This window comes from Mastomys coucha, unplaced genomic scaffold, assembly GCF_008632895.1.
Source record: "Mastomys coucha isolate ucsf_1 unplaced genomic scaffold, UCSF_Mcou_1 pScaffold14, whole genome shotgun sequence".
NCBI classification, from domain to species: domain Eukaryota; kingdom Metazoa; phylum Chordata; class Mammalia; order Rodentia; family Muridae; genus Mastomys; species Mastomys coucha.
In genome coordinates, this window is record NW_022196896.1 from 18,913,841 (window position 1) to 18,928,423 (window position 14,583).

Below are 14,583 nucleotides of genomic sequence, written 5' to 3' on the forward strand. Positions count from 1 at the left end.
TTCCAAATAACTATATCTTACTCCAGAGATAACTGGTTTTTCCAGTAATTGGTTATCCATAAGTTAGGAAATAGAGACAGTTAAGATGTCTGTAAATAGCTTAATGGAAACTTAAAACATGCCCTAAACAAACCAAGATATTATTTACCTCCTAAGAAAAATGAAATTGAGAAATTACAAGTAAATGGACAGAGCAGGAATAATCATGTACAGTGAGATCACCTGGAAAACCTGTTTTCCATCACTTGGAAAACAAGCATAGCCTGTTTTGTTTCATTTCTGTATATTAGTTTTGAATGTGCAGATATGTGTTTTCCAATCGGAAAACCCAGACAGGTCAGAAAATTAGTAAGCAGACTTGGTGACTCCATTTGTTACAATTATTCATTTCTTTCTTTGGGGGTGAGACCTAAAATTGTATGTGGTATAAGACTACAGGTTTAAATTAAATTTAAAAAATTATACTAGTTTAATAGAGGGGTATTTATAGGTTCTCTTAAAAGATCCATGTCTTCTGTGGCCTTGAGTAGTTAGATTAGTTTCCAGGACCAGACAGGATTTCCCTCCCATTAAGCAGACCTTAAATTCAATTAGAGAGTTGTTAGTTACTATGATTCATGCATGAGACTACAGCACCTTTATGGATATCATGCCATGCTTGTCATTGTAGTTCATATATGTGTCATAGTAGTTCATTGTAGTGTCATATGTGTCATAGCTAAATAGAACTGTTGGCTTCTTCCTTCTTTTAGAAGCTTGTTTGAGAAACCTCCTTTGGAGGCATTGGTCATAATTATCCAAGTGACTCTCAAAACATTCTAGGCAATAGCTGTTGCCCTTGGTTACCACTGAGAGGTAGAAATTAAGTCCTATTGCTGAAGATGCCATATACTTCAGACACAGGCCCCAGAGGATGAAGATGAGTTTAACCAGAAAGTCTCTCCCTCTGTACTAGCTGTCATGAAACCAGAATGTACCATTATACTTTTTAACACCTGAATTACTCTATTTCACTTCTGCCCTAGCTACTTTATTTGAAATTCATTTGAAAGAGGCTTACTCCAGAACAATGCTTTCCCCCTTCGTTTTCTTTTTCTCTTATACAAATTTACTTTATTGCTCCTACATAAGAAAAGACTATCTTCATGGAATATACAGTTTGAATTGGCATTGGCTGGATTGTGCCTTTGTATGTGTAAACTTTCAGTACTTTGTTAGTTTCTATAAAATGTTGTCTTCTGCCTTTCACACTTCTGATATGAAGTAGGTTAAGGTTTTTCATTTTCATCTAGACATATGTTCTCCTTTTATGTATTGTATATATCATTGTCATCTCTCAGGTTTTCTTTCCAAATTTGCTTTTGAAAAGTGGTTATGTTTCCTAGGGTTTGCTCAGTATTTTCTAAATATGAATTTATTTTTTCTAAGTAATTATATTTCCAATCATGACTTATTTTGATATATGTGTCTGTCATTTTCTATTTCATTTCCTTCTTTGATTTTATTGTACCTATGAAAGACATGTATATCCATGAAGAATAAACTTTCCCCAAAGCTTTCATTCTCCAGATTGGATAGTCTTCATTTGTAACTGTCTTCTAATTAAGTGACTTCTGTTTACAGCCTCCACGATGTTTCCCAAACTACATAGTGAGAGTTTTAATTCAAAAGTTTGCAAGAATTTCAGTTCTAGAAGACCCAGCAGACCTTATACTTTATACAACTCTCATATTATTTAATAAAACTTATAGAGTAGTTGCATTAAAATTACTACCTACTAACCACAGTTATGTATTCTCTTGCTCCTCTCTTATGTTCTCTTGATAAAAGTTAGTGTATTCTCATTTTTTAGAATACTGGGTCATTTAGTTTTATACCTTGAATAATATAGACATATTTTCTGTAAACTGTTTGAAGATAGGCATGCATTTATAATTTCACTTACAAGCAGAACACATACTGATTTATACATACTTTCATAAGTTAACAAATTAAAAGAAAATGATTGACATTTCTCATATTACTCTCCTCTAAATTGGATTATAAAATGCCTTTCTCCTCTTCCAATGTAATCACATTATGAATCATCTGAGAGGGTCTCAGTTCTCCATCATGTGATAAGCATGTGGAACTCATAAGAAAAACCAATAGTCTTGCAGAGTCCCAATGGGAGGTGACTGTGCCAGTGGTAAGATGATTGCTATGTTATGCCTACCATATGCATATGCATAACTAAATGCTTCCATTACCTTCTTCAGTCTTCAAATATTAAAATATAAATCAATATCAAAACATTATATCTAATTCCTGACTTATTTGGTCCTATTTGTAATTACTTGAATGATTCAAGGCACATAGTAATTAAACTAGAGTTCATTAGATGAATTTCCAGTATGGTCTAAACATTTTCTTTTTCTTTTTTTTTTTTTTTTTTTTTTTTTTTTTTTTTTTTTTGTGGTTTTTCAAGACAGGGTTTCTCCATATAGCCCTGGCTGTCCTGGAACTCACTCTGTAGACCAGGCTGGCCTCGAACTCAGAAATTCGCCTGCCTCTGCCTCCCAAGTGCTGGGATTAAAGGCATGCGCCACCACTGCCTGGCTGGTCTAGACATTTTCAAGGACACATTTTAAATAAATTTTGATCACAATTTTGTTATTGGGAAATGTAGAGAATTTACAATTTTGGAATTTACATATTCCCATAATATGATATTGACTCAGAGAATGAAATATAGAGTAATGAATATGGGGGGATAATTTTTGCTGATTATACATTTAACAAAAAATATATTGCAATAATTGAATAAATAGGCTTAAGCTTATATTTATTACTGTCATATTTTGCAGATGAAATAAATAATGGCTGATACAGGATTGAGTAACATTTTCTTGTAATAATTAAGTACAAAACTTATTTGATAGTGTTTAGTAAACAGAGTTAATTATGAGAAAATTGTATAAATATGAGATACATGAATTTGACATCATGAAATAGTTAAGAAACTCATTTAGAAGCTAAAGTCTGAGTGAATATATATATATATATATGCATATATATATTTACAATTTTGAAGAGACTATGAGTAGCAATTAACTTCATTCTACCAAATTTATTCCCAATAGAAGATTGCACTAAAACAAAGGATTCAATGATGTGGTTGTATTTGACAGCAAGATAGATGAGAAAATGCAATCTATTCTGTATTTTGTTCAACTGAAAACTTTAATAAATAGCTTCGAGTCAAGAAGAAAATCCTTAAGAAAAACATTGATATGTTGTATTTATTGGAACCAGCTATAATACTATATGCTGATAAAGAGACAAATTCAATGCACTCTGCCAAACTACCAGGTAAGTGGTACACAGGATGAATCCATTGTTCTCATTGATGTAATTCTGCACTTAAGCCACAAACTGGCCACAGACATTGCCTGATCTTGATTCTATGCAGTGTTTGAACATGCCAAGGAAGTCAGAGAAATGACTTCTCCAGTTGGGTAAAAGGGGTAAAACTAAATTTTGTTAAATTTAAGATTTCTATGCAATTTTGTTGGCAAGGATATGTTTCTGAAATGTCTGCAAATCATATTTAGAAAAAGATTGCTAGCCTTAAATGACGGAGCTATCCAATAACTAGAATGATTCTCAGGCAAGCATAATTTAAAGCTTAAAAGTATGTGAGGAAGTGAACTCCTAATCATCTAGTCTTCCATTTCTATTGTCATTATTGAATGTGATGGAAACCATAACACAGTAATTTTGCAAAAAACGAAATTCTGATTTCTGACTCTCTTTTGGCTAACAAATACAATTGGGAAGCATAAATGCAATATCATATAGTACAATCTGTATGCTGGGAAAATGGTTTAATACTGAAATTTAGACTTTACTTAAATACGAATGACTAATAAATTAAGAAAACTAAGATAATATAAAAATCCACCATTGTAAAGTGAAGAATGTATATTTAAAAAATACATTTCTTAGTTGGCTCTCAATCAGAACTAAATGTACTCCAAATTCTCTCTTAGAAATCAAAAAGAATTTGGTTTGGTTTGGTTTGGTTTGGTTTGGTTTGGTTTGGAAATTAAGAAATAATGCCACTTGTGAGTGAACATAGAAAAACTTCACAGAGTATATTTCTTTGTTTATATTATTATTAATCATTCCATTCATTTACATCTAAATGATATCCCACTCCCAGTTACCCCTCCACAAACACCCCATCCTATATTCACCCTCTCCTTCCTCCTTTCACCTCTATGAGGATGTCACCCACCCACCCATTCACCCTTCCCTCCACTCTAGCACTCTACTACACTAGAGCATCAAATCTCCACAAGACCAAGGGCCTTCCCTACCATTGATGTCAGACAAGCCATCCTCTGCTACATATGTATCTGGAGCCATGAATCCCTCCTTGTACACTTCTTGGTTGGCAGTCTAGTCCCTGGGAGCACTGGGGGGTCTGACCATCCAATGTATATTTCTTTAATATTGATAATTACCTACAAAATGGTTGGTGCCATTTTCAGTACACAGGCATAATTTTTTTTTTCTTAAGTGATACAAATGAAAAGTCATGTTTATTTCTGAGTCATTATAGAAGAATAAAAGTAAGACATGTTGCCAAGTTTCTGCTTGACTTTAGGAATCACTGCTGGAAAAATATTTTTAGCCAGATTTGGAATCCTTAGTACTTTCCTAAATCTTATTCTACAGGACTTCATGCTAGAATTTCAAATGCTGAATACTTGTTATCCTCCGTGCTGCTATTATCATAGCACCACAGAAAACATGAAATTATATCCAGCGTGATAATAAAAAATTATAAGAATTAAGTACACATCACTCTGTTCCCTGATTCCTGATGTGGAGTAACCAGCCACCTCAGACTCCTGCCTTTGTGGTTCTCTACCATGCTAGACTGTATCTGCTCAAAATTTGAGCCAAGTTAAAACTGTTCTTACTGCAGTAGTTTCTTATTTAATATATGATTATGGCAAGAAGGAAAATAAGCAATACACAACATTGGTACCAAAGCATGGAAACAATGTGCTAAATTTTACTATGTGGCTTGCATGAATTTGGAACTGGTATATGGGAAGAATGTAGAAGAGTTTGGGGCAATGGACTCCAGAGACCCTACAGTGCTGAAAAATGAAGATAATGGATAATATTGAAAATAATTGGTAAAATCAAATTTGTAAAATAAATATGGAACATGAAATCCATTCTTATGATATTTCAGAAGGAAGACTTGAAATTTTGATGGACAAGCTGTGAAGATAAAAACCTAAGTTTCAAAATAACAACAACAACAACAACAATAAAAAAAAAACAAGTTTCTTGGCCTGTTTTAAACACTTGGAACATGAGGTTGCTAGCTATTGATCCTAACAAATGGAGCTGCCTAAAGTCAATGTAACACTGATGGTTCCATCATTATTCCCGGGTGCCTGACGTGTAGATACATCATCTGCTGTTTCTCTTTCTTGATCTTTTTTTATATGCTCCATATTAATCACTTTCAGAATTAGACTATTTGGTCAATGTCGTTGTATATTAGAAGTATGACATATGTTTATTGGGTTCATAGATTTTGGACTTTGAAGTTGTATACAGTGATGGGACTGAAAATACTTGATACATTTAGAGAGTAACTAATGCATTTGTATTATTAGGAAAAAGTAAGATTTTAGATGCCATGGGTAGAATGTTATGATTCAAAATGGTATGTTGTGATATCAAGTAGTTAAGAGGTAGAATTGTGTGACCTTATCTACATTGCCAATTTGACAGGATGTATATGACTCATAGAATCCCTTTGGGTATTCATGAGGGTGTACAAAGAGTTTTAAGAATGAGTTGAAGAAGAAATTTTATGAGATGACAGTGCAGTCTCAGGGTGTTTCCATTCATCAGATTTTCTTTAGGACTTTCTATAGGAGACCCAAAATTAGACAACGTGAAAAGAGTAAGAGCTTTTGTAGCATTCTGCAACAAATGGGCTGTCTGTATCCCACCCCTCCTCTCCAGGCTCAGTGATCTTTGTGAAAGAGGAAACAGAAACCTTCTGACTTAGAGACTGTAGATGATTCCAATAAAACAGTATTTTGCAGATACAACAGGGATGCTGCACAATTCAACTCAAAAGAAACTATGATAGCATGAGCAAGATCTGATGCACAAATTCAATCCAAATAAAATTCCAGCGTAAAAAATGTGCAAGTGGTTGTAAAACCCTACTCTAAACCAAAAAGCAACTTACAGCTTATAGGTGATAGGAAAGTCCTAGGGCAAGTCACAGACTTAGAAGTAGTTAGTTGAATAGCACTAAATAGACTACATGGGTTGTTGGGGTTTTTTGTTGTTGTTGTTGTCTTTGTTTTAGTTTTGCTTTTGTTTCGGTTTAAGAGAGACAAAGACATAAAATTGGATTGCTATGAAAGAAGGGTCTTGGAGAATTTGTTGTTGGTATTTTTTGTTGTTTTTTTTTTTTTTCGAGACAGGGCCTCGAACTCAGAAATCTGCCTGCCTCTGCCTCCCAAGGGCTGGGCTTAAAGGTGTGAGCCGCCACTGCCCGGTTGACAATTTGGATGATGGAAAAAATATAAGCAAAATATGTTCTATAATTTTTTGAATTAGATGGTATGGGAATTGCCATATTTTTTAACAAAATAATTTTAATTATCTGATTTGCTTGGTTTCATAGTTGTATAGCATATAAAAAGTTACTAATAACTTACATGAATATTAATAATCAAGTGATTACAATACCAACTAGATAATTCTGAAAACCTTTGCCACTGATATTTCAAAGTTAATATCTAGATTTGAAAAACATTGAACCAAATAGGTACTTAGAAAACAGATAAACTTACCACCACCAAGAGAACTATACATCTACTCAAATCACTATGTTATTAACTTAGTGGAAGGACCTTTAAGTAAATGAATAAATTATGTTCTGATCCAATGACTTCCCCAAAGTCCTGAAAGTTAAATTGTAGCAATTTTATTACCAACATTCTAGACATTTTTAGGCTGAGGTATTGAACTGTGAGATCTCAAAGGTCTTCAATAATGTTGAGAGTCATTGCTTGTAAGAAAACATTAATATTAATTATTCTGGTACTAAGTATATATTTTTTACTGCTTAATTTTTGCTAGCTTTCTTCATCCTACTAAAGTTAACTTTTATCCAATTAGTACAGTGAGTCTGTTTTCTTCAGTGTTTCCACTGATTTTGTTTAATATTTAGGTGTAATTTCTCTACTCTTTCTTACTTGGTCTGCCTGCTGCATTTGCTAATGTGAATAATTTACTCTTTAAACCCATGACTTTGAATAGTTCCATTAATATGCCTCATTGTTTACCTTCAATTCCCAACAATACCCTCCAACTTTTTTCGTCTATTCTTTTTCTTACATAGCATACATCAATGGACTCTACTTCTATTACATCCATTCTGTATTTATACAATTCTTCTTATGTAATTGATTTCCAAAGCTTAGCACCTGAAGCTGCTCATTGTATAATATTGATCATTCTATTCAAGTTTCTTACTATAAGCAAACTATATCATATTATCATGTCCAGATTTCCAATTCTCGCTCTTCCAATAAAGCGTGTCTCTCTTGTTAATTCTTTTAGTTAAGTGTAGGGCTATCAATTCTTACAACTTCCCAGAATAAGCCTTATCTGAGGTTCTTTCATGTATACTATGATAGCTTTTACTATTTAGCCTTTTAAATATGTCTCTTCCTCGTTCCTTACCTTCTTTTTTCTACTGCTGTTTACAAAAGCAACTTAAGGAAGACAAGCATTATTTTGGCTCAGACTTTAAAGTTTAATCCATTATGGTGTCGGGAATCAAGGCCGGTGGAACTTAAAGTTACTGGCCACATTTCATTCATAATCAGAGAGCAGTGAATGATGAGTGCGTAGTGCTCAGCTCCTTTCCTACACTATCTAGTCTAGTATCCAAGCCAGGAATTTTGCTACCTGCAGTCACTTCAGCTAATAAAATCAAGATAGTCCCTCACAGGCACATGGATGGCCCATCTTTGAAATAATCGTACATGTTATCAGGATGATGTGTGAAACTAATGATCACATTCCTGTCTCCTCTCAGAAGCACGCTTAACCCATTGCTGTTTAGTAAGGTCTCTTGGTCTAGTCTCCTTACTCTTGAGCAGGCTCATTTCATTCTACATTTCATTTCAGTTTCTGTTTGTGCCTTACTGGCTTTCAACATTATCTTCATCTTCTTTTTCTCTCATCATCAATGTACTTATATACATTTGTGTCTCAGATAGAAAAATTCTAAAACACCTGTTTTTAAGCTTTTAATATGCAAAATAGGATTGTATTCCACTAGACAAAATTCACACATGCAAATTTATTTTAATTTTTGGTAAATTTGTATAAATAACATATTTTTCTTTTCATTGAAAAACAGATTTTTTTTCCATATATAATGTACCTGATCATGGTTTGTGCTCCCTCTATTACTCTCAGTTCCTCCCACCTATCCTCCAATATTGATCCATCCCCTTTATATCTGTCATTAGAAAACAATGGATTGCTGAGGGGCAATAATAAGATATAAGGTAATATATTGGCATTAGAAAAAATTAACAAGGAAAAGAGACCAAGAAAAGTCACAACAAACATATAGATGTAGAGACCAACAGTAAGAAATCCAATGAACACACTAAAGTATAACCCATAAATATATAAAGCACCTCTGAATATACTGTTGAGCTTGTTTTCTCTTGGCTACCTACTGCAGGACATACATCCAAAACTTAAGAGTAGTTTGTATCCCCAGTGAGGTTCACTTGAAGAAAACTAAGTTTCCATTTGTAAGTAGCTATCTATTAAATATAGATCACTTCTAGATTAGGGATGAGACATGTGTCCACCAGTTCCCACATTTGTAACTAGAACCCCATATGGATAGATTCATGAAGGCATCCATTTCTATGAGTTCATATGAGCTTTTCTCATGTTGATTTAGAAGACCTTGTTTTCTTGCTGTTCTCCATTCCCTCTGGCTCTCAAACTCTTCCCATATCCTCTTTCACAGGGTTTTCTGAGCCCTGTGCACAGGGATTTCATAGAAGTACATCTCTATCAAAGAGATGATGTTTCAAATTCTCTCACTCTCCACACATTTTCTTGGTTTGGGTATATGAAATTTGTATCTGCTTTTATCTGCTGCAGAAGGAAATTTCTCTGATGATTAATGATCTAGAAAAATAGCAGAATGTCATTAAGAGTCATTTTATAACAAGCTTTTACCTTTAGTTTTTCCATAGGTCTCTGGGATATCTAGTCTCAGGTTTTTGGTTACCCAAACAGTATCACGTAGGGGTTCCATCTTGTGGAGCTTTCCTTAAACAAAATCAGATATTGACTGGTTATTCCCATAAGCTTTGTGCCACCCATTACACTAGAATTCCTACAGGCAAGATACCATGTAGGTCAAGGGGCTTGTATCTGGGTTGTTGTTGAGTACACTGCTATAGTAAAGACAACAGAGCAAAAGGATGAAGTCTCTGTGTAGGCACTAGATCAACTTCCCTATGACCAAGGAGTTGAATGGGTGTTTTCAGCAATGAGGCCTTAAAGTTCATTTGTGGAGGACAACATATTGTCTTAAAAACAGCCTTGGTTGTTTGGGTGTCCCAAGAGCTCCTTTTGACCAACAACTCAATTATGTTTTACCCAATCCCAGAAATAGTAGCTTTATTTGGTGTTGAGAAATATCTAGTTGAGGCTTTGTCTCCCCAATTAATTAGTGATTTCACCTGGATCACCTTTAATTCTGAATCAATTTTAGGAAGCTTCAATTGTTTTAGGTTGCCATACTACTCCTCAAATGGCCTTTAATTTTAGCTGTCTCTGCTGAATTTCCTCTCTTATCTACTTCCTTTAACCTCTCCTTGATCCTGCCACTCTATCCCACATAGAATATGCAAACGCACATTTTTCTTTACCCATTGATCTGTTGAGAGATATCTAGGTTGTTTCCAGTTTCTGGCTATTGTGAATAGAGAATCAATAAACATGTTTGAGCAAGTGTCTCTGTGGAAGATGAAGCACCCATTTGGTATAGGCTTAAGAGCAGTCCAACTGCATCTTGAGGTACATCAATTCCAATCTTCCAAAGGTACCACCACACTGATTTCCATAAAGGCTGTTTAACTTTGCAGTCCCTTCAAAATGGCTGAGGATACTCCATATCTTCTCCAAAATAAGTCTATCTTTTCATTAATCATAGCCATCTTAAAAGGTTTAAGATAAATATCTCAACATAATTTCATATGCATTTTTCTTATTATTAAGAATGATGGACATTTCTTTTTAGTGTTCCTCAATGTTTCGAGTTTCCTCTTTTGAGAATTTTCTATTTAGTTCTTTACAACTTTTTAAATTGGGTTATTAGTTTCCTTAATATCTACTCTTTTGAGGTATTTATACATTTTAGATAGTAAACATTTATCAAATAATTAGTAAAAAATTATTTTCCATTCTATAGTTTGTTTCCTTCTCCAAATGATAGTGACCTTGGTTGCTCTTAATATGTTCGGTTTTATGAGAACCCATTTATTAATTGTTGATCTTAATGTTTGTGCTAGTAGTCATTTTCTCATCAGAAAGTCTTCACATGTTCCAATGAGTTCTAGATGATTTCTCACTTCCTCTTCCATTATTTTCAGTGTATCTGGCTTTATTTTGATGGCTTTGATTAATTCAACATTGAGTTTTGTGCAGTGTGATAATTATTGATCTATTTGGATTCTTCAACATGGATCTATCCAAATTGAAAAGCACCATTTATTAAACATTCTGTCTTTTTATTCAGTGTAAATTTCTGGCTTCTTTATCAAAAAACTAAGTCTCCATAGGAGTGTAGAAATATGTCTGGGTCTTCGATTAGAAGACTATGTCTGTTTTGCACCAATAATAGGGTGTTTTTACTACTATATCCCTGTAGTACAATTTGAAGTTAGGAATGGTAATACTTCTTTCAGTTTGTTGTTTATCCAGATTTGTTTTAGCTATCTTGGTAGTTTTTGTGTTTCTATATGAAACTGAAAATTTACCTTTTAAACTTTGTAAAGAATTGACCAGTTAATATGAGGCTCCCAACACATATTCAGCAGAGGACTTCCGGGTTTGGGTTGTGTCAGAGAAGATGTACCTAACCCTCCAGAGACTGGGGGACCCAGAGAGTGGAGAGGTCTGGTGTGGTGGGAGGTGGGAGGGTGGGGACATCTTAGTGAGATAAGGGGGAGAAGTATGAGATATAGAACAGTCAGAGGGTGGAACAGGAGGGGGATAAAATCTGGAGTAAAAAAAAATGATTAAATAAAATTAAAAAAAAAGAATTGTGTTGAATTTTGATGGGGATTACATTGTATCTATATGTTGTTCTTAGTAAGATAATCATTTTTTAAAATATTATACAGATCCATGACACTGGAGTATCTTTTTATTTCTGATACATTCTAATATTTCTTTAATTAATGTCTTAATTTTTTATCATATAAGTTTTTACTTACTTTATTAGAGTTATCCCAATATATTTTATATTATTTAAGGGTATAGTGAAAAATGTTATTTCTCTGATTTCTTTTTTGTCCATTAGCCACTTGTATATAGAAAGGATACTAATTTCTTTGAGTTATATTTTTAGCACACTACCTCACTGAAGGTGTTTGTTAGCTGTAGAAATTTTCTGGTAGGATTGTAGGTCTACTTATGTTCATTATCATGTTATATGCAAATAACAATACTTTGATATGTTCCTTTAAAGTGTCTATCTCTTGATCTCATTCAGTCGTCTCATTGCTCTAGCTAAAATTTAAAGTACAATATTAAATAGATATTGAGACATCCTTGTCTTTTTCCTGATTTTTAATGTAGTTGCTGAGTTTTTCTCCATTTAATTTTATGTTGACTATAGGTTCACAACAAATTGCCTTTTTTTTCTGTCTAGATATGTTCATTGTATCCTTAATCTCTAAGGATTTTTATTAGGAAAGGTGAGTTGTATTTGATCAAATACTGTTTGTGCATCAAATAAGATGATAATGTGCTTGTATTTTTAATTCAACTTGTTTATATAGTGGATTTTGTTTACTACTTTTTGTTTATTAAACTATCCTTACATCTCTGGGAGAAAGCCTAATTTGATCATGTGGATGGTCTTATTGATGCTTGTTTAGTCTCATTGTAAATATTTTATTAATGATTTTTGCATCTTTATTCATAAGGGAAATTGGTCTGTAATTCTCTTTAATGATTCAACATGGTTTGGGTGTCAGGCAATGGTGGCCTCATAAAATGAATTGAATAATGTTCATTTGTTTTTATTTTATGGATTAATTTGAAGAATATTGAAATTAACTCCTTTTTTGAACAAGTATTGAAATCTCTCTATCAGTGTGAGATGGCCAATGTGTGCTTTAAGTTATTGTAGTCTTTCTTTTATGAACTTGGTGCTGTTGTGTTTGATACATATATATTAAGAATTGTAGCTGGGCAGTGGCGGCGTATGCCTTTAATTCCAGTACTTGGGAGGAATAGAGGCAGGTGTATTTCTGAGTTTGAGGCCAACCTGGTCTACAGAGTAAGTTCCAGGACAGCCAGGGCTACACAGAGAAATGCTATCTTGAAAAACAAAACAAAACAAAACAAAAAAAGAATTGTAATACCATTTTTGTGGGGTTTTCTTTGATGAATAGTGTTCCTTATCTCTTTTGGGTTTTATGACCCATTTATTTGTTAATTGACATCTAAATTGATTCAAGTTCCATACTATTGTGAATAGGCATGGATGTACAAGTATCTTTGGTAAAATATAGGTCATTAGAAACTTGCATATTTCCAAAGTCTTTAGAAACTTTCTCTCTTTTTTTTTTTTAAATCTCTGTCAAAGAATCTCTAAGTACCAACTTAGGTTTTGATAAATTCTTTAAAAAGGGCTTTAAAGTCATAGTTTTATCGTCATCTATGACCTGCCTAGAGGCTACATTTTTCTGACAGAACTAGGGATTCTATCTCTTTCCTAAGGTTTATTATACTTTTTTTAGTTGAGAAGTTTTACTTATGAATTTTTGAATTTTTTGCTCAAAATAAAAAGTTCTTCAACCCTTAAATATTTTATAATTTCTGCTAAAACATTGAATATTTTATTTCTCAGTTCATCATCTGTCTATAACAAATTATATATAGCTAAATTCAATTAGTTGATACTTTCTATAGTCTGCCTTTTCTTATTAATCAGGTTTTTAAACATATGATTTCATTATATCAGCAACAATATTGCTAAATTCCTCCCTTCCCTTGCCACACATTATGCTGGAAAGTTTCTCCACCTCTAATTTCCAGTCATATTTTACTTGTGCTTGAATCACCTGACATACTGTCAGCATCCACTGTTCCTTTACTCAGTCTGCCCCAGTGCTCCTCATGGCTAGTCTGAAATATAATGATTTTCTTTAGAATTTTGTTGAAGGTATCTCTAGTAACCCTATTACATGATTATGTTTGCTATAGGAAAGTACATGCAAAACTTTTGCCTTTGTATTGAGGGTTGTATGGCAGAAGGCTAAAGGTCAGCTAAGTAACTATTCTGCAAGGAAAAAAAAATAGTTGTAAGGTGGAGAGAGAAATGAGAAACCAAAAGAGACTGTGTGAGGTGAATCTAAAACTGTTTTTAACCTTAGCGATACAGAAGCTGTTGCCATCTATGCTGTGATACCATGCACACAGAACCTGCATGCAGGGAAACAAAAGTATATTAAGCATGAGATGATTGAACTACATGGCCCCTCCCTACATAGAAAGCTGGCACATCAGTGCTGATACATTAATCCATCTTTGTCTGTAGGTTTCTCCCTGGCTTGTGATTCATTGGCCAAGCACTTCATTTCTATATTATAAATCTCACTCAAATCTCCTTTTTCTTAGCACTGTCTTAGGATGATGGGGGAAAGTTATTCTAGAAATCATTCAGCTCACTTAACTAAATAGAATGCAGAATACACTAAAGACTTCATGGAAGCATGCTATCTGAAATAGAACTTCAAAAACTCAATGAGTAGTTGAAAGCTTTTCATCATGGAGTGCTTGTACAGTCTGTATAAGGCACTTAGTTGAATTTCTAGCATAAGAAGAAATGGAAGACATATGTGGTATGGTGAGAGAGAAGCAAGAGAAAGGAAGGAAAGTGGGAGGGAAAAAGTGCCAGGCAGGCTTTCTGCTGACAGAACCAGGTGAGAGGGAGAGAACCCAGTCCAGCCAAGCCTCTCGGGGCTGAGCGGGATGGGGATGGTGAGTGTCTGGGCTCAGATCTCCTGCTTCCTGAGAATAACCACACCAAGCCGGGAGTCTGTCAAAGCAGAAACTCATTCTTATGTATCAATCCTTTCTTTATAAAGGACTGAGAGAGGAGGTGGAGTTTTCTGTTGAGATGAGATGACATAGGGGGAGGGGAAAGTTGACCAACAGTATGGGGTGACTGATGGAGCCAACAAAGTTACTCTACATTATCAGCAGGAGCTA

The 14,583-nt window shown here is 34.0% G+C and overlaps 1 long non-coding RNA gene across 1 annotated transcript; it reads left to right on the forward strand.

Annotated features, from left to right (window-relative positions):
- Positions 1-812: 812 nt before the first annotated feature.
- Positions 813-5,352, forward strand: LOC116089002. The gene is made up of 3 exons (XR_004118095.1): positions 813-1,189; positions 3,123-3,351; positions 5,252-5,352. It is a non-coding gene; the product is annotated as an uncharacterized LOC116089002 (long non-coding RNA).
- The last annotated feature ends 9,231 nt before the right edge of the window (positions 5,353-14,583 follow it).